The sequence below is a fragment of the Microtus ochrogaster genome, unplaced genomic scaffold (assembly GCF_000317375.1).
Source record: "Microtus ochrogaster isolate Prairie Vole_2 unplaced genomic scaffold, MicOch1.0 UNK18, whole genome shotgun sequence".
NCBI lineage: Eukaryota > Metazoa > Chordata > Mammalia > Rodentia > Cricetidae > Microtus > Microtus ochrogaster.
Genome location: NW_004949116.1, coordinates 194,203 through 207,067, shown reverse-complemented (window position 1 = coordinate 207,067; position 12,865 = coordinate 194,203). Strand labels below are relative to the sequence as shown.

The window sequence follows — 12,865 nt, the reverse complement described above, 5'->3', positions numbered from 1 at the left end:
GCTGGTCTCGAACTCACAGAGATCCACCTGACTCTGCCTCCCAAGTGCTAGGATTAAAGGCGTGCGCCACCACCGCCCGGCTTTTTCCTTCCTTTCTGTTTTCTGTTTTTTGAGTCACTGTCTCACATAACCCTGACTGGTCTTACATTTACTATCTTGTTCAGGGTGGATCCTATGCCCGATACTGTTAACTGGGTCAAATCCCCATGGCTGGCTAGGTCATAGGCCCTAGTGAGAAACCTGTTCTGCTAAATAGACATAGTCCCCTAAGTTCGTATCTTTATATCACAGATTAGTGCATCTCTTACGTCTCATCAGAGAAACTTCTTTCTGCATTTGATGGTGATCAATACAGACCCATACCTGTCAACATGAAGGGATTAAGAGACCATGAAATGGACATCTATATTCCACTTCCTCGCTATAAGTGATGAACCATTTGGAAGAGGGAGCAGAAAGACTGTAAGAACTAAGGGAGTAGCTGTCTTCAGGGAAACAGTATTTGCTGGGCATGATGGGACCATGGAACACATGAACTCACATCAGCTGTTCATGTATGCACAAGACATGCTCAAAATCAAGCCAGCCCAAATCCTAGCATGGATGGGGGAAGGCTCAGGAAATCTCACCACTGCCCGAGGAACTATTGGTAACTGATGCCTGCTGGGGAAGGGAGACCCAGTTTTCTTCAGGAAAGTGGGCCCTGAGAGGCTACCAATGCTCCAGTAGAGGATCCCACACTCAGGCACACACAAGGAGAACGAAGGGGGCCCAGTAAGTGTTAAAAACAAAGGGTACATGAAGAAGAAATGCTCCAGTAGAGGATCCCACACTCAGGCACACACAAGGAGAATGAAGGGGGCCCAGTAAGTGTTAAAAACAAAGGGCACATGCAGAAGAAAGAGTAGTGGTATGGGGTAAAGACTCAGAGGGAAGTAGATTTGATTGAAAAACATTATATATGCACAAACATATTTTTGATAAATATATTATATAAATACATAATATAATTTATATACAAATTAATATAAAATAATATACATAATATTTAAATTTATGTTCCTCTCTAACTCCTGTACACCCCTTTCCACTCTATAACTGGCTTTTTCTACTTTTATATCTTTTTGTTTTAGGGACCCAGTAAGTTTTGTTATGGTTGCTTGCATAGGAGATGGAGGATACACCACTGAAGAAAATTTCTCTTTCTCTTATTGTCAGGGATGTTGGATCCCAATGAGGTCCTCCCTCCTTCCATGACAGGGTATCAATGGGCTGGATCCCATCAAGACCGAGACTTCATGTCTTAGTTTGAGACAGAGCTCACTCTGTAATCCTAACTAGTTTGGAACTTGTTATATTGATCTAGCTAGCCATGAACTCACAGGAATATGCCTGTTTTTGCCTCTCAAATATTGGGATTAAAAGCATGCAGCACCATACCCAACTCAGGATTCTTGTTTTTAAAAATTTGTTTATTTGTTCACAATTTCCCACCTCTGTAAAATCTCCTTTAACCATCCCCCCATTAACCCTCTCCTATGGCACCACCTCCAGCTAAGTGGCTTTCTCCTCCCAACAAAGCTCTTCCTTACTTTCATGTCTTTTTCTTGTAGCTCACTGGGTTAATGAGGTTGCTTGCACAAGCACATTTGATGGTTATGTACTTGACAGGGTAATTATCTGTGGCTCCATCGCTGAAGGTGGAGCTCCAGCAACCATGAACCTCCCCAGGGAAGATTGGGCCGTATGACGCACTCTTCCTCCCATGCTGCTGGGTCTGTACACATAAGTTTTCAGAGGAGTTTTAGCATCATAGCTGTTTGAGGAGGAGGAACTTTCCCCGAGCCTCCCCACTATCAGCATCCACCAGGATGGCCCACGTGTGACAGCTGCTGAGCCATAGAGACACACCATTGCCACCCCAAACCCATAATGTATGCGAAGGTTCATCTTGCCGTACACTAGTGAACCCCGGCAGATGTATAATGACAGGTACCAGCCGTCACAGGTTTGGGGAGTGTCCTCTCCCTCCTGCAGTCATGCCTCTGCCAACCACTGATTGTCGCAGCCATTCTAGATAGCACAGAAGGGAGCGTGTTTTCCCCGTGTCTCCATGTCTTTCACGGCTGACTTCCCCCTTTGCAATCTCTTATCTCCAAATGTCATTTGCTTTGCCCAGGAGGAAGAAGATGAGGACGATCAGTTTAGAACTCTCTCATCTGATCTAAGTGGGTGGCAAGGGGAGGGACATGGTGGCAAAGGAGCCGTAGGGTAAGGGAGAACTTAGCAGGCAGTGACTCTCCTGCTTCAGGTCAGAGACATGTCCACTCCCTGAAACCTACCTCCTGGCAGGTCTGTCTGTGCCCTCAGAATGCCCAGGAGTGACCTTCTTGTTCCTTTGTTCTTCCTGTTTTCTTGCAGCCCCCTTGGTGTCTTATTCCATGGGCCCATGAGCAATTCTCCGACTGACTCTGCCCCCAGTCAGCAAGAATAACTGAGTCCCCACTGCACGCACAGCACCACTGGTCAGCTGGGAAAAGACAGGGTAAAGGCAGGGGTGGCTTTGGTCAAGCTATCCATTATATAGCTGGAGTGGCAACACACACATATGCATGCATGCATTCATACACACACAAGTAGTTGCACACATACAACTTCTTTAGGTATACCATCATTAAGGTGGGAAAATTTACCTACAGCCTCCATGAGAGGGACCTGAACCCCTCAGACAGAGAAAAATTCAGTGTCTCATTTGGCTTGCCTTGCCCTGGACATGGAGGTCTTTGGGGGTACACTAGAAAACCATAAATCCATCGCACAACTGCTCATCTTAGTATATGGCCCATGTCTTCCACAGATCTAGGAAACAGCACATGTGGTAGGAGCTGAAGGGTTAACTGTCTGCCCTGGTGGGGCTCTAAGCCTATTAGACAGTGGATGGGGCTAGACACTTGACCCAGGGCTGTAGGTCCTATGGAGGTTGAAAGGGGAAGGCATCAGGCAGACGTTGTACCCAAGGGTGATAGAGAAGATTTTGAAAGGCTGGAGCAAGAAGCTTATGGAGTTTCCAGTGAGGCCATGTTGGGGACAACCTCAGTAGGAAGAAGCCCACTGTCAGTCAGGCCTCCAAATCCTATGAGACAAACAAGGGCTTTAGTGGGCAAGGAAGTTCTGACTACTGAGGACACTATGGCTGGGACATTGTTAGTTATGCCTGCAAATTTCTCCAGGTGACCTCAGCCCCATTGAAAAGAGGTTGGCTTATCTTTAACGACCTATGACCTTGCCCTCCACACACAGGCCATACTCCTAAGACCAGGGACAGGTTAAGTTAGAGGGTAATGATGAGTCCAGAGGAGAGAAGGGAGGGGCCTGTCTGGTACCCGGTCTTCAATCCTCTCATCGTTCTGAAGGAAATCCTCACAGACCATGGGGGGATCCCCAGGGGTGGTTCTGATTGTAGATGCTGGTATATGGGGTGGTGTGCACTTAGCTGGAGGTGTTGTATTTTGATCATGACATTAGTGCACAAAATGAAATCCCAGATGTAATAAAAATTGTAGACTACTAAAGTTGTCTTCAGTGTATGAAATGTGTCCATTCAGTTCCTCATATGAGCTGAATTTGCCTGTCAAGTTGGTGTTAAAAATGGGCTTAGCAGGTACCCTTATGGCCTTCTCAAAGATGAAGATGAACTATGGATAATGGACAAGGCTACCAGTGTCATAGTAGTGGATGGACTCTAGGAAGGTGGCTGTCTTGGGACAGTCGATGGCAGGGAAGCTAACTCACAGGTGACACTTCCCAGGCCCCTGCACACGTCTGTGGTCTTGTTTAGATCTCCTGCAGGTGTGTCTTCACTATGCACAGCCATAGCCTCTCGAACACTGACCTCGGAGGCAATATGCTCATTCCCAAGGAGAGCAGCTCCAGCCTTGGTAGACCCTAGTGCTGTCTGCTAGACTGTATCAGGGACCATTGCCTTGCCCCACAAGGGGCCAGACTTGTTGAGGTGCCTTGGGAATTCTCCACCAAGCTTGTTAAAAATTCACGGCTTCTCTGAGCTCTTGGACAGTGGGTCCTCAAGGGCCACCATGTCCACTTCGCCATCTGTATATTTCTGAGCCAGTTCCTCTGGGCTATTGTAGAGCTCGTCATTATACCAGAGCTCCTCCACTCTCCAGTCCTGGACATCTGTGCTCCCGTGATCCATACGGCTCTCGAACCCCACGGACTGCAGTAGATGGTCGCTCACAATGTGCTGCAAGAGAAACCAGGTGGCCCGACATTTAGACTCCACACTGGGGGGCCACCGGGGAGAAGGTCAGGCACTACCCAGTGCAGTCCTCTAGTGAGAAGTTGGTGGTGTCAAATAGGAATGAAAGCAAGGCTGTGGTGACCTCCTTGATTCCGTGCTAGGGAGACTATACTCTGCTTTGAACATGGGTCTGTGTGCCCAATATTCTTGCTTCACTGGCCTGGGGGACAGTTCTTTTATGCAGAAGGACCGTGGCAGGGGCCCTAAAAGTCAATGACATTAGGGCTCTCCTGGGCACCAGTGAATCTGACAACATGGGCTTCTTGCACAGAACATCTTGTTCCTTCATCCAGAAACTCTAGGACATCCTTCTTCTTGGGCAGCAGCGCTTCAATGAGGAACACAGAGTTCTTGTCTAAGGCCTGTGTGCCCGATGGCTGCAGCTCCAGCTCCGGCCTGCTCATCAGGAAGCCATGCACAGCTTCTATCTCCTGGGTGCTCAGGTCTGCAAACACCTGAGCCTTGTTATTCAGCGTCCAGATAGGGTTCTCTGCCATGGCCATCTCTAGAACCAAGATGATGGCCATGCAGCCCAGTGGCAAGCTCCTTTGTGCCAGCCCCATGGCTCAGGAACTCAGCAGAAGAGAGGAGAGAACGTGGGTATTTCTCTCTCTATGCCAGCACTCAGAGCTCACTGTCTCTAAGCCCCGTCTCTGAACTGTGCTTCCTCCCTTTCCCAGCTGAAGCCGGCGTTGGGGTCTCTGGGTCCTGGCTCACAGTTCACAGTGCTGTTCAGGCCCCTGTGTGCATCCTCCTCTTTCCTCCATCGTCTGAAAACCTCCTATATTCTTTCTTATCTGGACATCTCCCATTGCTTCCTCCCTTTTTAGTTTTCTAACAACTGGAAAACTTTCATGATGTAGTGGTACCACGAGTAATAGTAACCCAAGGCTAGCCCAACTGATTCTGTCCTAGTGGGGCTCAGGACTTTAGAGACAGCAAAATTCCTTTCTAATGCAGCAAATTACCTTTTATGGCAAGGCATGCTGAAATTCAGGCTAATGTTTGAAGTATAAGAAGGGAGAGTAATATAGAAGAATGAAGGAGACATAAGGATGTTTGAAAAGGGAAATATTTTATATGGTTATTGAAACTACACTTTATATATTATGTTATATTTTATATAGATATTATATAGTATATAAATGGGGTTATGTCACCTGAGGTGATATTGCTTCCCCAATAATAATATCACATGAACAAAAATTCTAGTGTAGGGACAGTGTGCTAGCTGGTTTTTTTTTTTTTTTGTCAGTTTGACATAAGCTAGAGCTATGCGGAAAGAGGAATCTTAGTTGAGAAAAATGCCTCCATCAAATTTCCTGTAGGCAAGTCTACAGGGCATTTTCTTTATTAATGAGTAATGTCAGAGGGCTCAGCTTACAGGGACGGTGCAACCTGTAGACAGATGGCCATGGCTGTGTAAGAGAGTAGTCTGAGCAAACCAGGAAGCAGCATTCTTCCATGGCCTCTGTTTCAGCTTCTGCCTCCATGTTCCTGCCCTGACTTTCTTCCACGGGGAGCTGGAAATTGTAAGGTGAAATAAATCTTTCCTTTCCAAGTTGGTTTTGGTTATGGCATTTATCACAGCAATAGAAACCAAACCAAGACACATGGAATACCATCCTTCAAATTGTTGTCAGAGTGGTCAAAGAGACTCCCAAAATAATATATGGACTGCCATTGCTCCTGGTTGTCTCCTATAACCTGAAGGTCAGAACCTAGTGATGAATACACTCATACTTTGGACACAGGACTTGGAGGAATCAAGCTGGAGTGGACCCACACCTGAGGACTAGTTCTCGCAGTGCCAAAAGGTGTGATTCCAGCTGCCACTGAAGAAAAGCAATCTAAAGTCCTACCCAGCTGTAGAGTCTATGTATCACTCATAGTGACCAGCCTGTCAAGATATGCCTGATGGTGCAATAGTGGCATTTTTATCTTAGAGTAACCAATAACTATCTAATTGGACTTAAGGTTCCCACAATAGAAGGTAATTCATGCTTGGTATTGTATACCTCACCAACTACCCATGGATTTGAGGTCATAGACCCTAAAGGAGTACTTATTACTGTTATTTTCCTAAATCAACATAATTTCTAACTATATTCTAAGAACTTACCCTTCTGCTCATTGATGGAGGAAGGTCATTGGTTAAATAAAGAAACTGTCTTGGCCCTGATAGGACAGAAAATTAGGTAGGTGGAGTAAACAGAACAGAATGCTGGGAGGAAGAGGAAGTGAGGCAGATTCACACTCCTCTCCATGGCAGACGCGATGCAGCCAGCCGCCAGGTTAGACATGCTGAATCTTTCCCTGTAAGACTGGTGCTACACAGATTACTAAATATGGGTTAGGCAAGATTGTGAGAATTAGCAATTAAGAGGTTAGAACTAATGGGCAAAACAGTTTTTAAAAGAATACAATTTGTGTGTTGTTATTTTGGGGCATAAGCTAGCCAGGCAGCCGGGAGCTGGGCGGCAGGAATGCAGCCCACAGCTCCTTCAACAGCTCATGGATAAATACAGCTCTCACCCCCATCAAAGAAGCTTCCTGGTGAAACAGATGGTAGCTGTTACAGACAACTGATCAACATACAGAGAAAATGTGATCTTGGCGTGCCCATTCCCACCTGGTACATTTATAACCCAGCTCTTAAGCCTCTGGGAGAGAAAGCTGGCAACAGAGGCTCAGTGAGGGGCCTCAGGGGTCTGTGTTCCTGGGCCTATGCCAGGGAGCTAGGGTGCATCCAGCAGTTCCTGTGAGCGTGAGGACTTGGGTGCACTTCAGTTAACCAGTTATAGAGCAGGACATAGGCAAAGGGAAGAGTAGGCACCCATCAGGGTCGTGAGGGGGAGCTGTGCACAGAGCCTGAGCATCGTTGACACCACGGCTCCTGTTAGAAAATGTGTGTTTCTATGTTACACGCCCTGCTCACAGTATAGGGAACACAACACAGTGCTCAAAAAAGGCCCAATTTTCCTGTTGGCTTCCTCTGTACAGGAAGCTTTTTTTCATTTGGCTCTTTACACCAAGTTTATATATCCCTGCTGCTAAGGTCAAAATTGGCTTCCCTCGGTTGGAAACTTCTCTTCTTTTGGAGTTGGGGGGCAAGGCCTGTGACCCACAATTCATTATGGTTTAAGCATCCAGTCTGATAGAGGTGGGTGAGTCGATATAGCATAGGCAGAGCAGGGCATGAGCTCAGCTCTGATTTTAGCATTTAATTTTGAAAAACAATGTAAAAGATTTACTTTATTTTGCCAGTGCATGTGTATGCTTGAGGGTTTGTATGTACATAGCATCTAAGTTTACCATGGAAATCTGAAGAGGGCATTGGCTACCCTGGAACTGGAGTTATAGACAGCTGTAAGCTTTCATGTGGCTAATGGAAACCAAACCTGGGTCTTCTGTAAGAGCAGCAAATGCTATCAACATCTGAGTCATCTTTCCACCTTTACAAGTCTGCTTTTTTTTTTAGATAAGCAAAGTGGACTTCATTTTGTGTGTGTTAGTGTGCATTTGCTAAGGCATGTTGCTTCTACACACATTGGGTGTGAATTTCAGAAGAAAACTAAGTGTGAAACGAAGCACAGATAATAAAAACCCAGAGAAAGAAATTGGGGTTCAACCTGAATGTCTGAAAAGCAAACAGAGTGGCTCTTATCCCTGCCTCAGTCTGAAATGGTGATCTTGCCTCCTGGAATTTCAGAATGAGACTGAGAGCTGTCTCCTCCTGTTTTATAATCCTCTCTAGGTCTGGGATTAAGGGCGTGCACCACTACCACTTGGTTTCCATGGCAAACTAGTGTGGCTACTGGGATTAAAGGTGTGTGTCACCATGGCCTGGTCTGTAAGGCTAGCCAGTGTGGCTGTTTTACTTTTCTGATTCGCAGACAAACTTTATTTATTAAAATACAAATGAAATGCCACTGCAATGTCGTTCTTCAGGTGGCCACCCACCATTCTGGTTCTTCTCCTATTACTCTTCTTCTTCCTCCTTCTCCTTCTCCTCCTCCTCTTCTTTTGCTTGAAATAGGCTTTAATTTAACCAGAATCCAACTGATCATGTAGCTGATGATGACCTTGAATTTCTAATTCTGTTGCCTACACCTCCTAGTCCTGGAATTACAGGTGTGGGCCACCACACCTGGATTTTTTCTTTTATGACTTTGAGTCTCTTATTGTCCCAGAACTAGACCAGTAGGCCAGTGGGCTGGCCTGGATGTGCCACAGATTCGCCTGTCTCCTAGTTCTGGGATTACAAGTGTATGCTACTAAACCCTGCTTTTTTTTTTTTTTATTCTGAGGATGGAGAACAAGTCCTGGTTATTGCAAGACCAGCACTTACATAAATGAGCCAACTATCCTGCCTCTAGATTAAAAATGATTTTTATTGGTATATTGATTATACATAATAGAACATATTTTCATATGGGTATATATGTGTTTTAATCCTGTTCACCTGCTGTTGTCCCCTTTCTTCTCCTGCCAATCCCCTTCCTCTTCCCAACCAGCACACCAACTATTTTCATGTCTCTCTTTCTTTCTAACCCAATGAGTTTCATGAGTGTGTTTGCTTAAGCATGGCTCAGGGTCTGTATATGTGAACATAAGCAATCTTCCCAAGGCAGCACCCCTGTGAGAAAAAGTCTTTCCTTCCACAAGTGTTTTATAGCTATATAAACCCTCTAGGATGGGAGGATCCACATGAGCTCCTCTTTTTTCCAAGCAGTGTGCTAATTGTCCCAGTGTCACACAGACCTAGACTTCATTTGCAGTCTTGGTCTAAGGGGTGTTTCAAGTTTGTACCCAAATTGAACAGGAAGTACAGAGCACTGCCTGTTCTCTTCCTGGACTTACATCTCCCCGGCTACCAGCATCCACCCACTGGTCCATGTGCCACAACATCCCTTTCCACCCAGAATCCATATTGGACACCAGGGTTCCTGTTTGCTGTGCATCCAGAGGATGATGACAAAGGTGTGTGACAGGCACCTGCCATGGAAATGCCAGAGTGCTCCCACCTGCCCCCAGCTTTCCCAAACTTTCCCTGTTCCTCCCTCTCTGAAGTTGTATTGGGGTCATGTACTGATAGTTTGTCTTCTAGAGGGCATACCTATAATCCTGCAGTGGGCAGTGTATATTTCTTGTGTCTTCATGTCCCTCATGGCCAGTGTCCTCCTGCTTTCCAATCCCTTATCCACAAATACCCTTCCCCCACTCTTGGAAGGAAGGAGATGCAGGAGAGAAATGTGAGGTGACGGGAGCAGAACTTGGCAGTAAGTGACCCTCCCAGCTGAAGACAGGAAGCAAGCCCACTCCTTTTAGCCCACCTCTTTATAGGGACCTTCTCCATCCCTCCAGAGTGACCTGGAGAGATCATCTGCCACCTCTTTCTGGTCTCTTCTCTTCCTTCTCCTCCTGGTCTCTGTCTGCTCCCTGCACACCACGACTGCTCAACTTGCTGACCCTCTTTCCCTACCATCAGATGCCCCTGGGAGCTCTGCTCTGTCACATGACTGTCCCCACTCACAAGTACCACCGAGCCCCACGCGTGTACATCATGACTGGAAAGATAGTGTTTACCAGTCCTAGAGTCAGCTTCAAATGATGTCATTCTGTGTCAGTTTTACTTGTGCTGGGAACTGAACTCAAGACCTCACGCCTTTTCCAACTGGACCTTTGTCCCAGTTCTTCAAGGCTGTGTTTCTAAGGAGAATAATCAGTTTCCTTGCCTTCTAGCTTTTTGAGGGCATCTCAACACCTTCCGATGTCCACTCCTATAACCCGGATCTTCAGTATCCTCCCGTTCTTTCCCCAGAGTTAGCATATGATGTTGTTCTCTGCCGTCTTCTCCCACTCACTATATCCTGCAGGGTTTCCTACCAGTCTGCAGGGTTTCCCACCAGTCTGCAGGGTTTCCCACAAGTCTGCAGGGTTTCCCACCAGTCTGCAGGGTTTCCCACCAGTCTGCAGGGTTTCCCACTGTCATCACTCATGCAGTTTTTTTTTCTATCACCTGGGACAGGGTACAGCTGTGCTCTAACGTATTGTCCTGTTCCCCGATACAGATGGAAAGCCTATTGTTACCAGACTTTCATGGCTACAGACAGTACCACAGTGATTCAGCATACATAAACATTTTTAAAGATGTGTTTAAAAAGAGGTAAACCTTAGATGTTGGAACAATGTCCAGGTGAAGGCATTGGTGACTTTATTAGACTTTCCATTTCAGCCTCTTTCTATTTGCTCATCATAGAGGTGGGCCATTCCCCCTGTACGAGAGGGAGCTGGAAACCTCAGACATTGAAAAACCCATCTGATAGAGAAATCCAGCATCTTATGTACACCATCTAGGAATGTGGCCGTGGATCAGTCAACGGCAGGAAGTAACTCATAGTAACATGCCCAGGCCTCAGGCCTATGTTCATGTAGTGTGTCTGAATATACACAGCTGTGATGTCTTTTATAAATACCATAGCCTCTTGCATACTGACCTTGTAAGTGACACATTCACCCCTAAGCTCATCTTAAAGGTTTGCAGCCCAGAAGAGGACCTCAGCTGGAAGGAGGCACTCCAGCCTCCATACAACACACTGTTGTATGTACTACTAGGCTGTAGTGAGGGAAGTGGGACTGGTCTGTGTTGGGATGCATGATGACATCTTCCCATATTGCTGTATGATAAACCTGCCATGGCTTTGGTGAACTCTACACCATGGGAGGGCCACACTGGCGGAATGACACATGCTGGTGAATGACACATGCTGGTGAATGACACACACTAGTGAATGACACACATGTTGGCCATAACGTTTTTGTAGTAAGAAACTGGGAGCCTCAAGAAAAGCAAACCAACATGGGCTTGTTGGCCCTCTGAGGTTTTGTAGAAGAGGCTATATTTTGCTTAAGAGATGGGTCTTGAAACTCAACACTCACAGCTATCCCCCTGGCTCAGGGGAAATTGTTGTAGTGTAGATTACACGGTAGGGCCCCACAGCAAACTTGGTGACAGTGGAGTGCTCCAGGGCATCAGTGATGATGATATGGAATGCCACACCAGGAGATGGTTTTCTTCACGGAGAAAGTTCAGCACATCTTTCTTCTCGGGCAGAATCATCTCAAAGAGGAGCACAGAGTTCTGAGTTGAAGTTATTATTTCAGATGGCTGCAGCTCCAGCTTCTTCGTATCCATCAGGGAGGTGTGTGCCAACCTCCACCCATCAGTGCTCAGACCCAGGACACCTGTGGTTTGAAATTCAAGCTCTACCCGATGGCCATGCGTAGCACCAAGGCTGCACACACCCAGCTAAGTGCCAAGCTCCTTCACATCACCCCCATGCTGACACAGGTACCTTCCATCTCTGAGCCAGCACCTCCCAGAGCCTTGCTGCTAGGCCTAAACATCCCCCACATCTTAGCTTCTCCTCTGCATCTAGCTGCGGCCTCAGCTGGAGCCTCTGGGTCTCCGCTCACAGTTCACGGTGCTGGCCAATTTCTGTCGATTTCTTCCTTCACCTGGGCATCCCTTGTGTAGATAAACTCCCACTTTCCCCTTGGTTGGTGTTATCTTAGTGAGGGACTATGCTTTGGCCAGGGGCACAGCTTGAGCACAGCTGCCCAAGGCTTGGTCCCCAAGCGCCACTAAGTGCTCTCTCCTGGTGGTCCAGAAGGCTGTACTGCAAGCAGAACTACCTTTCAAGGACACAATTTACCTTTGAGAGGGATGCATTTTGAAATCGGTACAGACATTCAATTTCAGATTCTAGGGTCAAGCAGCCCTGGGTTCAAATCCTGGTAAATCACAATAGGAAGGACCACCTTCATGAAGGCTCTGAGACATGTTATGAGTGGCAGCTCTGGAAAGCACTGGAGTCATAGTGTTGAGGGCAATGTAGGCTTCTCTATCTGTTTGTTCTTGTTTTCCTCTGCTCACAACCACAGGTTAGAATGGTCCACATCTACCTCTTCAGTTCTCTGGGTTGCTCTAAACAATGTCCCCCTGCCCTGAGTAACATGTTCCTGGCGTAGGAGCTCTTTATTCCATCCCCACTTTCCTACTTCCCCCTCTCTCTCCCTCTCTCTGTTTGAGTCAGGATTTCATTGTATAGCACTGGCTGGCCTAAAACTTGTTATGCAGACCAGGCTGGCCTTGAACTCATGGAGATCTGCCTTTGTTTTTCTGCTGAAATTGAAGGCATGTACCACCACAGCTGACTCTTCCTCCTCTTTTGTGTATCTTTACATGCCTGTGTGCGTGCCCATGCTCCTATGTGTGGCTTCGTGGTGAATAAAGTCTGTTGCCTGACTTTCTCCTCTTCATTTTGAGGCAGGGTCTCTCGCTGAACCTGGAGCTCACTGATTCTGCTAGATTGGCTGGCCAGGGAACTCTAAGGATCTGCCTGTCTCCATTGCTGCAGAAAAGGACATGGGCCACCATGCTTCCCCCCTCTTCTGAGGACGTTGGACATCTGACTGCAGCTTCTCATACTTGCAGGGCAAGAACTAAGCTATCAGTCTAGCTCCAGCTCTAGGGTTGTTAAA

At 46.8% G+C, this 12,865-nt stretch overlaps 1 pseudogene; it reads right to left on the bottom strand.

Annotated features, from left to right (window-relative positions):
- Positions 1-3,331: 3,331 nt before the first annotated feature.
- LOC101994247 lies at positions 3,332-4,881 on the bottom strand (annotated as a pseudogene).
- Positions 4,882-12,865: the final 7,984 nt, after the last annotated feature.